This window comes from Pieris brassicae, chromosome 14, assembly GCF_905147105.1.
Source record: "Pieris brassicae chromosome 14, ilPieBrab1.1, whole genome shotgun sequence".
NCBI classification, from domain to species: Eukaryota; Metazoa; Arthropoda; class Insecta; order Lepidoptera; family Pieridae; genus Pieris; species Pieris brassicae.
The window spans coordinates 4,015,253-4,031,945 of NC_059678.1; positions in this window are offsets into that span (position 1 = coordinate 4,015,253).

Below are 16,693 nucleotides of genomic sequence, written 5' to 3' on the forward strand. Positions count from 1 at the left end.
AAACAAAAGTTAGCGAGTAAAAAGAATGGCAAAGACTTGCCAATTCTTTTCCTTGCCTTTGCCTTGATTTGGAAACTGGTAGAAAATTTACATCCTTAGTATGACGATCATAAGTAGATAATATGATATATGTAAATCCTAAGAACGAAAACCAGGCGCACTTTAAGTTGTTGTCATTGGAGAATTGTAGAAAAATATAAATATTAGGTCCTTACATATGAAATTGGCGTTTTGTATGGGAGGAACAAAAAGTCGAATATTTTTAAATATAATATATTTAATTAATCAAAGTATGAACCATTGTTTTCTTTGCACTTTTGCCATCTCATAGGTAGTTCATTGATCCCTTTACTAAAAAACCAGTCGGAAGGGAATCAATAAAATTTGTGAAGGCGATTTGGACTGCCCCATCAGAGTTAATTTTTTTCCCTTGCAAGAAGTTGTCCAAATTTCGAAAATAATGGTAATCTGTTGGAGCAAGGTCCGGGAGTACGGACGATATCTTAGACATTCCAATTGAAGCTATTGTAATTTGGTAGCCGTCTGTTGTGCAGTGTGGTCTAGCGTTGTCGTGAAGTAGTAGTGGCGTGGAGCGATTGACCAGCCTAGGATGTTTAGGCGCTAGAATTTCCATCATGGTTTGCAATTGCTGACAATAAACATCAGCCGTAATAGTCTGGCCAGATTTGAGAAAACTACAATGAACAATACCTCCACTAGTCCACCAAACGCTTACAAGTGTTAGCGGTAGTTGATTTAGTTCTTAGGGTAGGAAATTAAACACTTCAATGATGACTTAATTCACTATAATTTACTTCACTGATTTTACGTGAACTGTATAACTTCAAACTTGTACAAAGAAAAGGCCCGTGCGCATGTGTCACAACCTCTTTTATAATCACAACTCCCTCCTCCGACTCGACCATCCCACTTCGGGAAAATGGTCGAGTCAATTCGTAACAACTCGTAAACAACCGAACGAGTCAAATGAGTAACTATTGCACATGCGCACTTGTAGCAAGATTATTAAGAATATGTTTCATAAAAATGTTTAGTATTTAATTAAATTAATATTCTATCTATAATTAATAGTCGGCCTTTCCTGACAATGTTTGCGTCTCGCAAAAAAAAAGAATGCTTTAATTAAATAAACACTACTTTTAATATAAAAATTATAACAGTCTTAACAAGCAAGCTAAATTGTCGACATGACATAACATCGAAGTTTCAGATTTGTTACTTAAATTGAGACTTATTCCGTTTTATGCTGTGCCAAAACGCAATCCTTTGTAATATAATAAACCCAAAGTGAATTACAGTCAAATACCCCCCCCCCCCCAAAATTACCAGGACTTCAGTTCTGGTTTTTTTTTTTACCGCTCCCAGTTTGATCTTCTTTCAGGCCGTATTACGGGTAAAAACCTGTCGCTTAGCTCTATCTTAATTTCTGTACATGTTTTAAAACCAATCGCTAAACTTATTTGAAGAATCCAGCTACAAATAAGTATCTATATTTTCATTCCATTTCCTTATTAATGTTAATCATTAATTGGATTTACAAATGAACGACTATTCAACGGTCAATAGTAATAGCGATTCCACTGTTATTATCACTTCATTCATATTCACGTTTTTCTACTTTATAGACGTGTAATAACAATTTCTATAACGGTTGCCAATAAAAATAACTTAACTTTCAAAACCAGAAAAATCTTTGAGACACTTAAAATATTTTCATTTTCTTTTCGAGGTTCTAGACATCAACTTTGATCTGAATCTTTCTTCAAAGGAACGCTACATTTGTCCAATAGATTTTAAGAAATATGTTTTACGTTTTGACTAACGATCTGCTAGTTGTCTCGCCACGGATTTAAATTTGTAGCCTCTTCGTGAGATATACGTAAACAAAAATTTATACCGTACTCCGATGCTATTTTGCGTGAATGAAAATAATCGTGATATGCGTATGTCGTATAATGTCGTAGAGTCGTAATATAACTTAGTGACTTACTATAGACGACGTGATTGCGACGAGCACACATTCTTTGACAAATTGTCATAATTATGTCCGGATTGAATTCTGGGACCAAGATCATATTTTAAAACTTCTAACTTCAATCTGTTATATTGTTTAAAATTTAATTTAAATAGAAAATCTTAACATTAAATATTAGTTTCCATCCATACTTGCCTAAATAACAACACTAAATTCATATCTCGTATTCAAATTTCTCATCCACAAGACTTAAAAAATCTTGATCGAAGTTCACACTTACTACATTCTAACCCATTGCAACAACTTAAATAGATTCTACCTTCATTTAGTTTAATAAACAATAAAATTAATAAATATCTAATGACAAACTACTTAACCAATTTCTTTTTGACACTGGAAGGAACTAGCGTCTAAGTTACAGGCTAGGCCTAATTTTCGCTAGTGCTCATAGAAGCATATTATGTGTAAGGTTAACCAAAATGAATATTGTAGCTCAACGTTTCGTAGCCTATTGTATGTTTACAACCTTTAGGTTTTAAAAAATATAAGTACAAAACGTAATGTTTTTTTTTGTCTAATAAAGCAATTGTAATATTTAAAAAAAAATGAATCAGCCGTTTGCTGTATTTTCACGGCTTGCATTATTCATGCAATCGTCGTTCCTTACTTTTGTGGCTAAATGCTGGGACTGCGTAGTCCTGTGATGGTAGTGCCGTGAGGCAACGCCTGCGTAATTATTCGATCTACTGCGGCTTTTGTGGTAAGGTTAACTTATGACTGCCCTATAGTCTTGCTCCTACTGCATTGGGAAGCGAGCTGCTTTAGTCTCACAAATGAAATAACCATGAGGTTCGACTCCTATATGTCTCGTCCTTAAAACGATTTCGTAACTCAGGACTAAAACCCTAGATTCTTTCCGCGTCTAGTCACACTACTGGAAACAAACGTTACACATAAGAAAAGCATTGTACATTACTACTCCCGCCATCTGAATCTTAAAAGGATTGGCATCGATTCTAACAAAGATATTTTCTATTTAAATCAAAAAGTTTAATTTATATTCATATATATACTTGAAAAAATACTGTATTATGTTTCAATGTAATTTTCGTCTAACATAGTCATAATTTGATATTAATCTGACCTTGAAATCCTAAAAATGGTGAAAACTTCTTACTGTTTAAAGTAGCTTATTATCCTAAGATTTTATAAAATTTGTAAAAAAAACTAAAAATATTCACCTCGCCTAAAAAACTCTAAAAATGGTAAAATTATTATTATACACAAAAAATATAAATAAATTACTTCTGTAAGAACCTTGTTATAATATTAAAGAGACTTGTAACTTCTAAAAATAAAATATTATAGATTTAATTAAGGTAATGGTTAAATTTCATAAAAAAAATTAAGTCAATTATTTCTGTAATAAAAATAAACTTTATAAAAATTTTCAACTCGCCCAAGAAGCTCTAAAAATGGTAAAATTATTATTATAAAAAATTTAAAAGAAATTAGTCCGGTAAGAACCTTATAATCATATTAAACTGACTTTGTACTTCTAAAAATCTTAAAATTATTATATATTTAATTAAGCTAAATTTTAAAATAATGGTTAAAATTAATAATAAATTAAAATCCATTATTTCTGAAAAATAAAAAAAACTTTATAAAAATGAATTCACCTAAGAATCTCTAAAAATTGTGAAAATTATAAAAAGATACAAATACAATAAAACAAGATTTGATTGTTTGCTTTTTGAATAGGCACCGAAACTAGATGGATTCACAGGATCAATTAGAATTAGAACCCTCCATTATCTCAGATGAAAATGGGCTAAATAATATTTTTACAAATTACTATGGCATTCAGTTCACACCCACAGAAAAATACTATATATTAGTTCACATAACGCCTTTATAACTAGCTAAATAAACGCTTCACTCCCCTAGTAACCTCTTATAAATAAAGATTATAAACTTTCCTATATACTTATTAAATTTATTTAGACTTCATACAAATGGTAAGTATTATAAAAATATATAATGTAACAGCTCTTAAAAATAAAAAATTACGTAAAATGTTCTTTGCGTTCTAGAGCGTTAAAAGGAAATCGGACAATTCAACATCATATCTAAAATTAAACAAGAAATTGTACTAGTATACGACTTCTTTTCTTTCATATATGTTAGGTAGGTATCAAGGCCTGCAGTTGGGAAGCTTTGATTTTTATCGATATAACTAATACGACAAGACAGGGCCGAGAGGTTATAATTGGAAAAGGTTTAGAAATCCTAAAACATAGCACAGTTCCACGCTTCCTACGCAATAGCACAGTCTTCCGTTAATAAAGGAACAGAACTTTATACTCGTAAGCTACGTTTGATAGCATAACAAATGTATAGAGAAAACCTAAAATACGAAACCAACGTTACTTCGTAAAATAATTTCCTTTCTTAATATACTTCTGTACCACAAAGAACGGTTCGGTGGCCGCCGCTACACAATCTTATACTAGAATAATAAGTCCTGAGTACATACCTCGTTACAATATCTTCTTCCCAGGAGGAAAGGCACACAATATTATCAGACGTAAGGATTAGGAGAAATTCTAATAATTTCGGAACAAAGAGAGGTTAGACCGATGCTAATACCTTGCCTCACGATAGTTCTCAGAAACGCACTAAACACTCACTATACAATTCTAAATAGTGGACGTAAGTATTATCAATTATAATTAACAAAAAGTATATATCATAATAAAAATGTGTCTAACGTAGCCCGAGTAAATCTCAACAATGACTCAACTAACAATTGTGACGGTCGGCCGAGAAAAAATATTTGGGATCACCCTCATGAAAAATGATTAAATTTAAATTATGTATTTCGAACAACTTCCATTGACCTATTTTACGGAATAGTGAAGTCATACCATTGAATGATTTATGTATTAATTTAGATAATATTGCGATAAATAGCTAAAAGTTAATTCCTTTGTTCACATTTTATACATACGTGTAGATAAAAAAAAGATGCAATTTTGCATTAAATAACAAATTTACGTGCATAAAACGCTGTAAAACTTGTCTAATAACACTTAATTTACTCAAATGACCAACGATTTTGAATATTATAGCAAAAACTAGTACCTACACCTTTAGGTTACAAAAATGGAAAAAAAAAATATTTCGCATACCTCGTCCTTTACAACAAGGATATGATATACCGTATCAGTTTCTTCGCTGCATCCCGTTCTTCTGAATTGTTAGCGGTAGTTGATTTAGTTCTTAGGGTAGGAAATTAAACACTTCAATGATGACTTAATTCACTATAATTTACTTCACTGATTTTACGTGAACTGTATAACTTCAAACTTGTACAAAGAAAAGGCCCGTGCGCATGTGTCACAACCTCTTTTATAATCACAACTCCCTCCTCCGACTCGACCATCCCACTTCGGGAAAATGGTCGAGTCAATTCGTTACAACTCGTAAACAACCGAACGAGTCAAATGAGTAACTATTGCACATGCGCACTTGTAGTAATTAAATTAATATTAGAAGCTAACACAAGTAACTTTTTTGGGGTAAATTTTTGCTTGGGGCAGGATTTGGCTGGCTGGCCAGGATCCAATCATTGCGCTGAGCGCTTCCAATTATCGTAAAGAATCCATTTTTCATCACAGGTAATGATTTGGTTTAAAGTACCTTCATTATTGTGCCGGTTCAGTAATGTAACGCAGCAGTCGACGCGCGTTTGCCGGTTTGCTTCAGTCAATTCGTGAGGTACCCACCTTTAATGTTTTTTAATCTTCCCAATTAAGCAATTCAAGTGAATTAAAACAGTTTTATCACTAATACCGCAGCAGCTTCCACAATAGCCTTTAATACTTCATTATCAACTTGGGTCTCAGGCCGTCCACGGGGCTTGTTCTGCAAGTCGAAAACCAAAAACGAACTGTGTTTTCTTTTGCATATGACCGCCATACACATCATTCACCCTTCGAGTCTTTTCCGCAGCACTAGTGCCACGGTGGAACTCGTACTCGTAAATAATGCGATACTTTAAGTTTTCCATTTTGTAAAATGAGTGACGCAAAGAGAAAAAAACAGAAGAAAAAAACAAATGATTGACGGTCGTCGAAGCACAAATACATGAGTAAATAGCAGTACAAATTTGAATTTGGAATTCCGTACCAAAGAGAACATCGTGATTAAAGCCAGTACGAAATACGCCAATTTCATATGTAAGGACCTAATATATCGTTTGCATTTAAATTATATTACATTATACAAAAATGAAATACGTAACACATAATAATTTTTATTTATTTTCTCCAAATAATAAAATACTCAAGTTTTATCTATAGCGCGTTTTGAATTTCGAAATGTGAATAGAACTGTGGTGCGGTAATTTGAATTTCGAATCACGTGCATTGCTTTGGTGTATTTCGAATTATTTTCGAATTTCGAATGAATTCTACTTGTTGTCAAAAATCTGCTTGATCCACGCCTCGCACGTCTCAGTTGTGATTTCGCATAAGGCAAATAATGCGCGATTCGTAATATCTGTAACAAGACATGTTATAGTAATATATATACATGATAATATTATTATCAGAAAAAACTTTCTCTAATGTTAGAGTGGACAAGAAGCAGGAGGTGCAGAGACAGCGCTGCCCATGGCCACTCAATGTGTGGCTCCTATATGTAAAAAAAATATTGGATTTGACGTTGTTTGGCTTAAGTCCTGACTTTATCCTAACTCTAGGTTCAAAATCAGGTTTTTAGCAGGGAGTCTGTTCAGAGGAATTGTTCGGAATAATACCTGCAGCTAGTGTCAGCATCGCTCGTCCATCGTTTCAAAACTGAGCGTTATCCACCACCATGTGGAACGAGCTGCCCACTGAATTATTACCGAACCAATTCGACTTAAAGGCCGGCAACGCACTCGCGAGCCCTCTGGCATGGAGCGTCAATGGGTGGCGGTGTCACTTAACATCAGGTGAGCCTCCTGCCCGTTTGCCCCCTGTTCTATCAGAACTGATTTTTAAAAGGCCGGCAACACATTTGCGAGCCCTCTGGCATTGAGCGTCAATGGGTGGCGGTGTCACTTAACATCAGGTGAGCCTCCTGCCCGTTTGCCCACTGTTCTAGCAGAACCGATTTTTAAAAGGCCGGCAACACATATGCGAGTCCTCTGGCATTGAGCGTCAATGGGTGGCGGTGTCACTTAACATCAGGTGAGCCTCCTGCCCGTTTGCCCCCTATTCTATCAGAACCGATTTTTAAAAGGCCGGCAACACATATGCGAGCCCTCTGGTATTGAGCGTCGATGGGCGGCGGTGTCCCTTAACATCAGGTGAGCCTCCTACCCGTTTGTTATATAAAAAAATAATATAGAAAACATGAAAACTTCTTTAGCTAAAGTAAAAGAGACAGACTGATAAATTCATAAAATTAAGCGTAAGAGAAAATGAGATAGGAAGCATACACTGCTGTATTTAGAACAATTCTCTGGACATCGACAATTACCTCAAATCTTCAACTGTATCCATTTGCGTGATTCCAGGTCGCCTTCGCTTTAATCTCTCGATCAGAGTACCATTTCTCTAAATCTTCTAACATTTCTGAAAATAGATAATACCTAATTACAAACAATCCTGCGCAGTATCCCAAGGGCGGATTTAGAAATCTTGGTTTTACTTTCGAGGAAGGACGTTGGTCTCTTCCGGAAGCCTAAAGAGGATCCTCGAATGACATACCTTGATAGGTAAGATACAGAAACGTTTAGCGCGAACTACAGACAGAGAGATACGAACAGACTCCTGTCTTCTCTGTCTATTTTTGACATGGATCTCACTTTAACCAGAAAATCAAGCGAAACATGTGCTGGATAGGCCACACATCATAATCAAATCAACTCAAGCAGGTACTTGATTAGAAATTAAGAAAGAAGATGTGTTGCTGTGACTAGCCTGGTGCATCGTGGCAGATAAGGCAAAGGGAAGGACTTGGGCCGGAGTAAAATGTACAGCACGAGGCCAAACGCGTGAAGGTTCACTGTGGACGTCCTCCATCCGTCCGTCTTACGCTGGGGCGTAGGGTAAGTGTTGGAAGCTCACGTGGAGGAGGAAGACTGTTTTGCCGCTCCCTTATTGAGTGTTGCAGCATAGATCTATTGTAAACTTTAATTCTAGTGAACTTTTCGGCAAGAACAGTTCCTTCGAGTCGTTCTTATTGATCGCTGTCGAGAAAAAAGCGTGCCATTTTTTAAAAGGCCGGCAACGCTCTCGCGAGCCTTCTAGCATTAAGAGTGTCCATGGTCACTATCAATTAGATGGTGAGCATGCTGCCTGTTTGTGCTGTTCTATCTCGCTACAAAATATCATTCAAAGGAAATTCCCAGAAAAGTTCCGTGTGGTCAATTCGTATTTGGAGTCCAGGTCGCCCCTGCTGTCACTACACTGCGCAGTGGCTCTGCCCCATCCAGGATCATAGGACATAAAGTCAATCAGATAGTTCATAAATACTTACGATGCAGTTGGAAGTACTCAACCTCCGTGACCAAGAGGTTATAGTCAGCAAAATTATTTGGCAAAATAAGCCGTCGATTTCGTAAATAATTTAACACGTGCCGAAACATTGCACCATCTCGATCAATGAAGTAGTGTTGTTTGAGGCTGTCCAGGACGAGGGGAATGCTGCCAGAGAACATCTTTCCGAGTCTCGATTCTGGAAATCTGAAGACATTATTGATTTATTAGTAACTAAGCAATTAGCCATTAGGAAAGTCCATATTAAGCTTTGACTTGTTTTAGTTATCGGGAATACGGGGAGCTTTTCAACTTCTTGACACCATGGGCCTAGTGAGAAGATTGACCACGAATTGGAGTTAGTGATTTAGTGTTCGTGCATGTTAGTCCTAAGTGCTAAACAGTGTTAGTAAGTGGTAAATAGAATAACGGTAAACAAGAACAGAGTGTCTTAGAGGTAGTACGTAGTGTTATTGGACACTTTATGTTAAAGAAGTCCATGCGGCGATCGTATACCAAAACTATTGACATTGTATAAAAGAAGATAAATAAATTGTAGGTCTCTACATAGCCTACAATATTACGAGTATATTTTTTTTCATTTTGTGTATTTTTATCGTGAAATGAGATATTGTCAAAAACCATTGACGCGCCATTGTTCCAATATGGCGGCAATATCTCCAAAAGTCGGAAAGAGCAAATAAAATCTACGAAATTTCAAAACTTTCCAGATCATTAATTGACGAACTGACTGTAAAAGTTTACTTATTGGTAGAATTTAAAAATCGTTCGAGTAATTTTATTATTAATATATTTTATTAGAAGCATCCAGTTTTGCGTGTTCTTCCCACGAGAATGTAAGTGCGTGATCCTATTTCACCATGCCTACTGCTGATAGAGGACAAATATTTGTTTTTAAGTTATTTTATTATTATTATTTAACTATTAATTACTTAAGATGTCATGTGGAACATGGTGTAATGGCTGCAGCTCCTTACGAAAGTTGTGTAAAATGGCGATTAAAAAGAGTGGCGGAGAGCTTATTGCCAGTTCTTCTCTTCCGTTCTACGCCCTTGAGAACTGGCAGTAAATGTAAAATTAGAAGCAAATGTATTTCTTTTATGACGTACATAAGTGTTACCTATATGAATTATGATTTTAATTTGATTGAGTGCAGATGTGTCACTTACACGGTCAAAGTTTCCAGCGAAGATGTATAAATAACACCACCAACGTCGATATGGACTGGAGCTGTCATGTGACTTGGTTCAGCCACTCGTGGCATACAGAATCTCGCTTCATTCGACATGTCATTGAACAATTTAGCTTCGTAGCGATCCTCTTTCCAATAGAGACAATCTTCCTTTACCCGTTGCATTATCTGAAATGTCAATTATCAAATTTGTAATCACAGCTGTCAAATGTCAGGTTTGAACAAGGTTTTATATACATAAGAGCCTTTCTTATTGGATTTTTAAGGGCTTTGTATTCACGTTTTTCTAATAATCGCTCGATACTATGCAATTTATATTAAGAGATGGCTCTAGGCTAGAAAAGTTTACGATTTTACCCGCGCGTATCGCTCTGGTGACAAGTTGAACAGTACGCGGTATGTTCGTTCGTGTTCATTCGCGGAATAAAAATGAATTAAACGCCAAATGCTTGTCATTTAAATAACTCGTGAATGCAATATTTAATAAAATCGCTAGTTAGTAGTAACAGCTCTCGATTTTATTTGCTGTAATTCGTTTAATGTTGGCTCCATAATGCTCGCCATGATTGAACGAAATCAGACAAAAGTTATATTGTACTATCTGGTGCCGTGACTTGGTACAGAATTAATATTTTGAGTATTTTATATTAGAGAGGCGTATATGGCGTATATATTATGGAAAAATACTACTAAAATATTGACTATTTAAGATAAACATTTCCCTTAATACATTTCATATGTGTATAGATAGCTACCGGTTTTGGCAGCGCACGCCAGAAAAGCTCGCAGTTACTAGATTTTTTCCTACTCACTTGATATTTTGGACAATTCACATGATATCTTTATAAATTGTAGCCTATGTCATTCTGATGTATAGCTATAGTAAAGTTTCATTAAAAGCCGTTTTTTACGGGAAAACGTAACAAACATCCATCCACTTACAAACTTTCACGTTTATAATATTAGTAGGATTGTGTTTTTAATAAGAGTCAATAACTAAAATTAATAGCATCAAAACATATTTATTGTTAATAATTCACGCACATACTTGGACCAAACCAAATGTAAGCTCCAACCGTGGCTATAAATGAATTATCAAAAAGATCACTACTAGATCGAAATGTTATCCTACTTCAATATATTTGAACATTACCTCCCAAATTCAAAATCATTCATTTAGGTAATACAATGTACACTTATGAACGTCAATAAAGAAATACATTAAGAAAAACACTTTTTTAACGGATTAAAGCTATGTATTATTATTAAAACATATAGTTATTTACATTTTTTATACAATTTTTTTCCCGTCATCGTGACCACGCACGCTAAACACGCGAAACGTAGGAAAACATTTAAAATTTAGAATTATGTAAATAACTATAAGTTTTAATAATAATACACAGCTTTAATCCGTTCAAAAATTGTTTTTCTTAATGTGTAAAAGCTATATTAAAGACAATACAAAGAAGTACATATTAAATGCTTCTAATTTTATATTTACTGCCAGTTCTCAAATTAAGAGCTAGTCGAGAAAAGCTAGCAATAAACACTCCGCCACTCTTTTTAATCGCCAAGGTTTTTGTTTTACAAAAAAATTGTTAGGAGCTGTCAAACCGACCACAAGAAATTGGAGTTTTTAAACAATAATTATGGGTATTTGAAGTTGGTGGACCTTTTTAGGGCTGGGCCTGAGATTTCTGTATATGTCAATCTAAGAGGCAACTGGATCAGCCTTTTGTGCCGGACACATGCCGTCGAGGTTTTTTGGTATATGGCAAGTTTCCTTACGATGTTTTCCTTCGTACGAGCGAATATTAAATGTTCACATAGACAGTCCTCTGGAGAGCCGGGGATCTATGTTCTCAGGGATTAGATTCGCACACTGAAGGCACTAGGCCAACAGTGCCCAACATTTACCTACCTATTTTTTGCAATATATACATATATATGTCGGAGCAATGGCGCTGGTATCGGCTGCCATTATTAGTATAATTTATCATAACATAACATTTCATTTACTTCCAACAAAACACACACAGAGAAACACATAAAATAATAATAATCAAAAAGAAAATTTAATAATAATAGAGAGATAACAATTTTTTTAAAGAAAAAGCTTTAATTGTGTAATGTGTGTGTGCTGTGGTTGTAATTGGCCCTGGCTCAGCATTATGCTGAGGAGCAGAGTTGTTCCACAGCGCTGATCATTCTGCCAGTGACCAACATCTAACAACATCAATGTCTCTACTCCAAACAAGTAGCAGTTTGATCAAACGCAACTCCTGCTGCTACTCAACTTGGAAGGATGACATTTCATTCAACTCGAAAACTCGAAACGAAACTCTTCAAACTGTCAATATGGCATCGGCAAACCACAACATTGATGGTGTTTTCCAAAGTTTCATGAAAACCAACAAGTACAATGTAGTGTAGTGACAATAATAATGTCAATTTAGCTGTGACTGACTGAAGCAATTTAGAGCAGTGTTAGCCTAGTTAGTTAGGCTTCAGCGTGCGACTCTCGTCTCTGAGGTCGTAGGTTCGATCCCCAGCTGTGCACCAATGGATTTTCTTTCTATATACGCATTTAACATTAGCACGAACGGTGAAGGAAAACATCGTGAGGAAGCCGGCTTGCCTTAGACCCAAAAAAGTCGACGGCGTGTCAGGCACAGAAGGCTGATCACCTACTTGCCTATTAGACTAACAAATGATCATGAAACAGATACAGAAATCTGAGGCCCAGACCTAAAAAGGATGTAGCGCCATTGATTGATTTATTTATTTTTTTGACTCAAACAATTTAATTTTCAGATCCATTGTCAGATATGTCAGATCCATTTCTGCGACTTGATCACTCTATCGTAGGAATGGCCTAAGTATTAGCAAACGCTACGGCCTGTATCTTTCAGGCCTCTAGTTCAACGGCGCTGTTTAGTTAAAAGGCCAGGCTGTTTAAGCTAGTTGGCTGCGACATAACTAATACTACTTTCTTTAATATATATAGATAGACATAAGATACACAACATCGCTATTGTGAACTCACTCTAAAGATATTATTACTCACCAAAAATACACGAAAATATTACACAACTGCCAAAACACAACCGATCTCACCAACAGCCGCACTCGGTATGAATCATAAACTTTTCTCTGTAGAGTTACAATGCAAATATTTCTAGTGATGCTTACGACTTATCGATGTTTTTATAGAACAGACTTTCAATGCCAGAAGGCGAGTGTTTCCGTATAATAATTGAAGGAAGGAATTAGTTTTGAACGCTCAATTGTGGAACAACGGACGTTAAGTGATTAGCTGTAGAACACAGAGGTTTTCTTACAGAAACTCGGTTTTTTCATCGCATTACCGTCATAAAGTGAAGGAGGACCTGCTGCAGCTGAAATCCAACAATTAGTGGGACGTGACAGGACAGGAACTAGAAGTTTCTTATTTCGGAGACCAAAGCACTTTTGCTATGACTAAGCAGAGCCAACGAAGTAACAGAGTGAAAGAGGGATAAAGTTATTTCAAGTTATACAGATCTAACGGGAAGATTCGAAAGTTATTTAAGTTCCCTGAACAACATTTAAGTTCTATTAATTAACAAGTAAGTCCTGTGCCTATCAAATAGAAATATTTAATTTATCGCCGGAAATCGAACCTAGACTATAGCTCAAATTATAGTTATGTTAAATCTGAAAATAGCCGTGAACTTCACAAAAAAAGCCTTCTGTTACGTCATTCTGTTTTCGCATTTCACACGAAAAAACATACTTGCAAAATAATCGTTTAATATCGATACATCGTCGTAACACCACTATTTCATAGGGGCTGGGGCTGGTAGCCTAGAGCGCTTTGCCCTGGGCGACTCGCCGTAGTTATTAAGGAACACCTCGCATTGCTCTCGCGCACCGGGCTATGCCCTGGGCAATACAATACTACATTTTCGAAATCTATTTGGCCTCTGGCCATGTAAATATACGCTTTAGCTGTGTCTTCTCTTAAATCATAAACTATTTATTGGATACAATAAAATTAATAACTTTAAGCTTGTGTCTGAACAAGTGGGAGTCTGCCTTCTTTTGTAAAAAATATATATACATCTATTTATTTAATAACATGACTTCACAATTAGTTAAATACAAAAAAGAAATAAAATTACCGAAAAGGAAAATTGCCCGCATTAAAGGCACAAATATTTTTAATTTGTTTTAATTTTATATTTATCAATGCTTGATTATTATTATTGTAAATATTTGTGTAATAAATTAACTTTCTAAAAAGTATCAAATGATAAAATAAAATAGTGTGTTGATACACGCACGTGCAGCTTACACGTGCAGGGGTAACCCAGGACATCTCCAAAAGAAACAAATTTTAATTATTATTATTCTTGTATTTAACGCTTTGTGGAAATTAATTAAAATAGGATAACAATGTTTTAAAGTTAACAATTGAAAATACATAATAACAAACAGTGTAGGTACTAGTTTCACTGGAACATTGACCAACAACGGCTTACGTACTAAATTTTAACAGTTGAAGATGCGGGGTACAACGACAGCTCACCAGAGAAATATTAAATATGTGTGAATATGTAACTAATATTTAGTTGGTGTTGTTTTTTGTTGACGACTCTCGCAAGCCCCTAATTATCGTTGTGAGCCAGTCCATCTCGAACCTCTGATCTTGTAATGCTCCGTCTGTCACCTTAGGTTTATGGTGCATGACATACTTTTTAATACACAGTTTATATGTTAGGGTTCTTAAGTATACTTAATTATTTATTGTAGCTTGCTAATACATATACTATACAGATACTCCTCACATTTATTACATGTAAATTAAAAAACAGTTTAGTTAGTTAGTTTTACAGTACTGAGAGCTTAAGAAATATTAACTTAAACAAATAAACCAAATTATATAGATATATATTCTACGTATATTGTTTGTTTATTTCGTAACTCTACAAATAACAAATATAAACAAACAATTACACTAAAAATATAGCCAAAGAATGGAAATAATATTTACAAATTGGTTCAAATTAAAAATGGAAAAAAAACAACCAATAAAACAAAATATTGTGTTGATACACGCACGTGCAGCTTGCACGTGCACAGGTTACCCAGGACGTCTCCAAAAGAAACAAATTTTCATTAATATTATGCTTGTATTTAACGCTTTCTGTAGATTTATTAAAATACGATAACAATCTTCTCAAAATAGAGAATAAAACAAACAATTACACTAAATATATAGCCAAAGAATGGAAATAATATTTACAAATTGGTTCAAATTAAAAATGCTAAAAAAACAACAAAAAATATTCAATACCTTTCCTTGCTTTTCAATAAATCGGCTTTGATCACACACTCTTTGATTGTATGCTAATTATTTCTTGTTTTATAACGCATAATTTATAATCTATAGTTGCAATATCTGTCAATATCTACATAATAATATAGTTATCTGCTGCCAGTGGCGTAACAATTGTTTGGCAGGGGCCATCTTGGGTCGGGGGCCAAGAAGCCCGAGCCCAACTTTTTTTATTTTTATTTCATTGTAAATGTATGCAGGTTTCCTTCACTGAAAAGCTAGCTACTAGATGACGAATGCATTGAGATATAGTAGTTGTTTTTGTTATAGATACATAGTCTTAACATATATGTCTAATCAGTATATAGACAATATTGTAAAAACTATTTTAAACAAAGTATGGAGTTGCTTGCCTTGTCGTCTTTTGGAAGGGACAAATAATCATTTTTTAATTTGTAATTTTGACTTTTAAAAGGCCTAATTGATTTTTTTTATTATTTACAAACTTACTTAAGTCAGTGATATTTTATTATCTACAATATACTGCGGATGACGGGCTGGCATTACCAAATATCTTCAAATAAATAATAATAAACCACTTGACGATGTTTTACGTTCCAGGTGTTACTTGCAGGTGTTCAAACATTAGCTAACTGCTCAAGGATAATATTCTGCTCCAGGTAACACTTGTTAATATCGATCGACAAACATCGATCTAGATTGTCATGATCGGTTGGCGTGTGCTCGCATAGTCATAGAAAATGGTACAATGTTAATACTCGGAACAAATGGAGACTGCAATTTCCCCGTACTAAACTATCTAAAGTTAGTAAATCTTTTTTGGGATACTCTTCTTTAATAAAATCCCAGAGGCTCTTTTATCTCTGCCTTTTAATAAATTTAAGAATGTATTAAAGAAAAGCTGTGTAAAAAGGCTTACTATGAAGTTAACGATTATCTAGTCGATAAAAGGGCCTGGGACTTATGCTGGACCTAATTAATTAATTTGCTATATTTGTTTTAAAATAAGTGTTATTTGATGATTTGCTATTTTAAAACAGTACTTGAGGCTTTTTCTCTCGGCCTACATCCTTTGTCTTCTTTGCCAATGATTAGGGATGTAGACAAATTTATTGACGTGGAATAAATGATACTTATTTCTTATGTTCCATATTAAACATATTTTTTTTTATAATTATTTCGGGGTCACGCGCAGTTGTTTTTTTAATAGATTTAACTTGTTTTGTCTCATATTACGAAGTTTTTAATTTCAGTAGTTTCAACTTCAAAAATATTCTCAAAGATAAAACCGTTATAAATTCCATGTACGGCTCACGTCAAATATGCATTCCGCTGCAAGCTTATTACTCAAGTTCAATATCGACCATTTTTAACTTCAAAATTCTGACACGATTCACGTAGCTATTTCGTAGCTGAAGATGCCATTCACCCACAGCTCACAAGAATAATATGTATGTGTGTCTAACTAAGATTTAAATATTAACTGATGTGCAGTACCAATCTAGATATTATGAAAAAGATAGATTTTTTCGAATTTAAATAAGAATTATTAAAAACAGTCAACTTTCTTATAGAAATGCAAAATAAATTATCACTCTGCAGGGGTT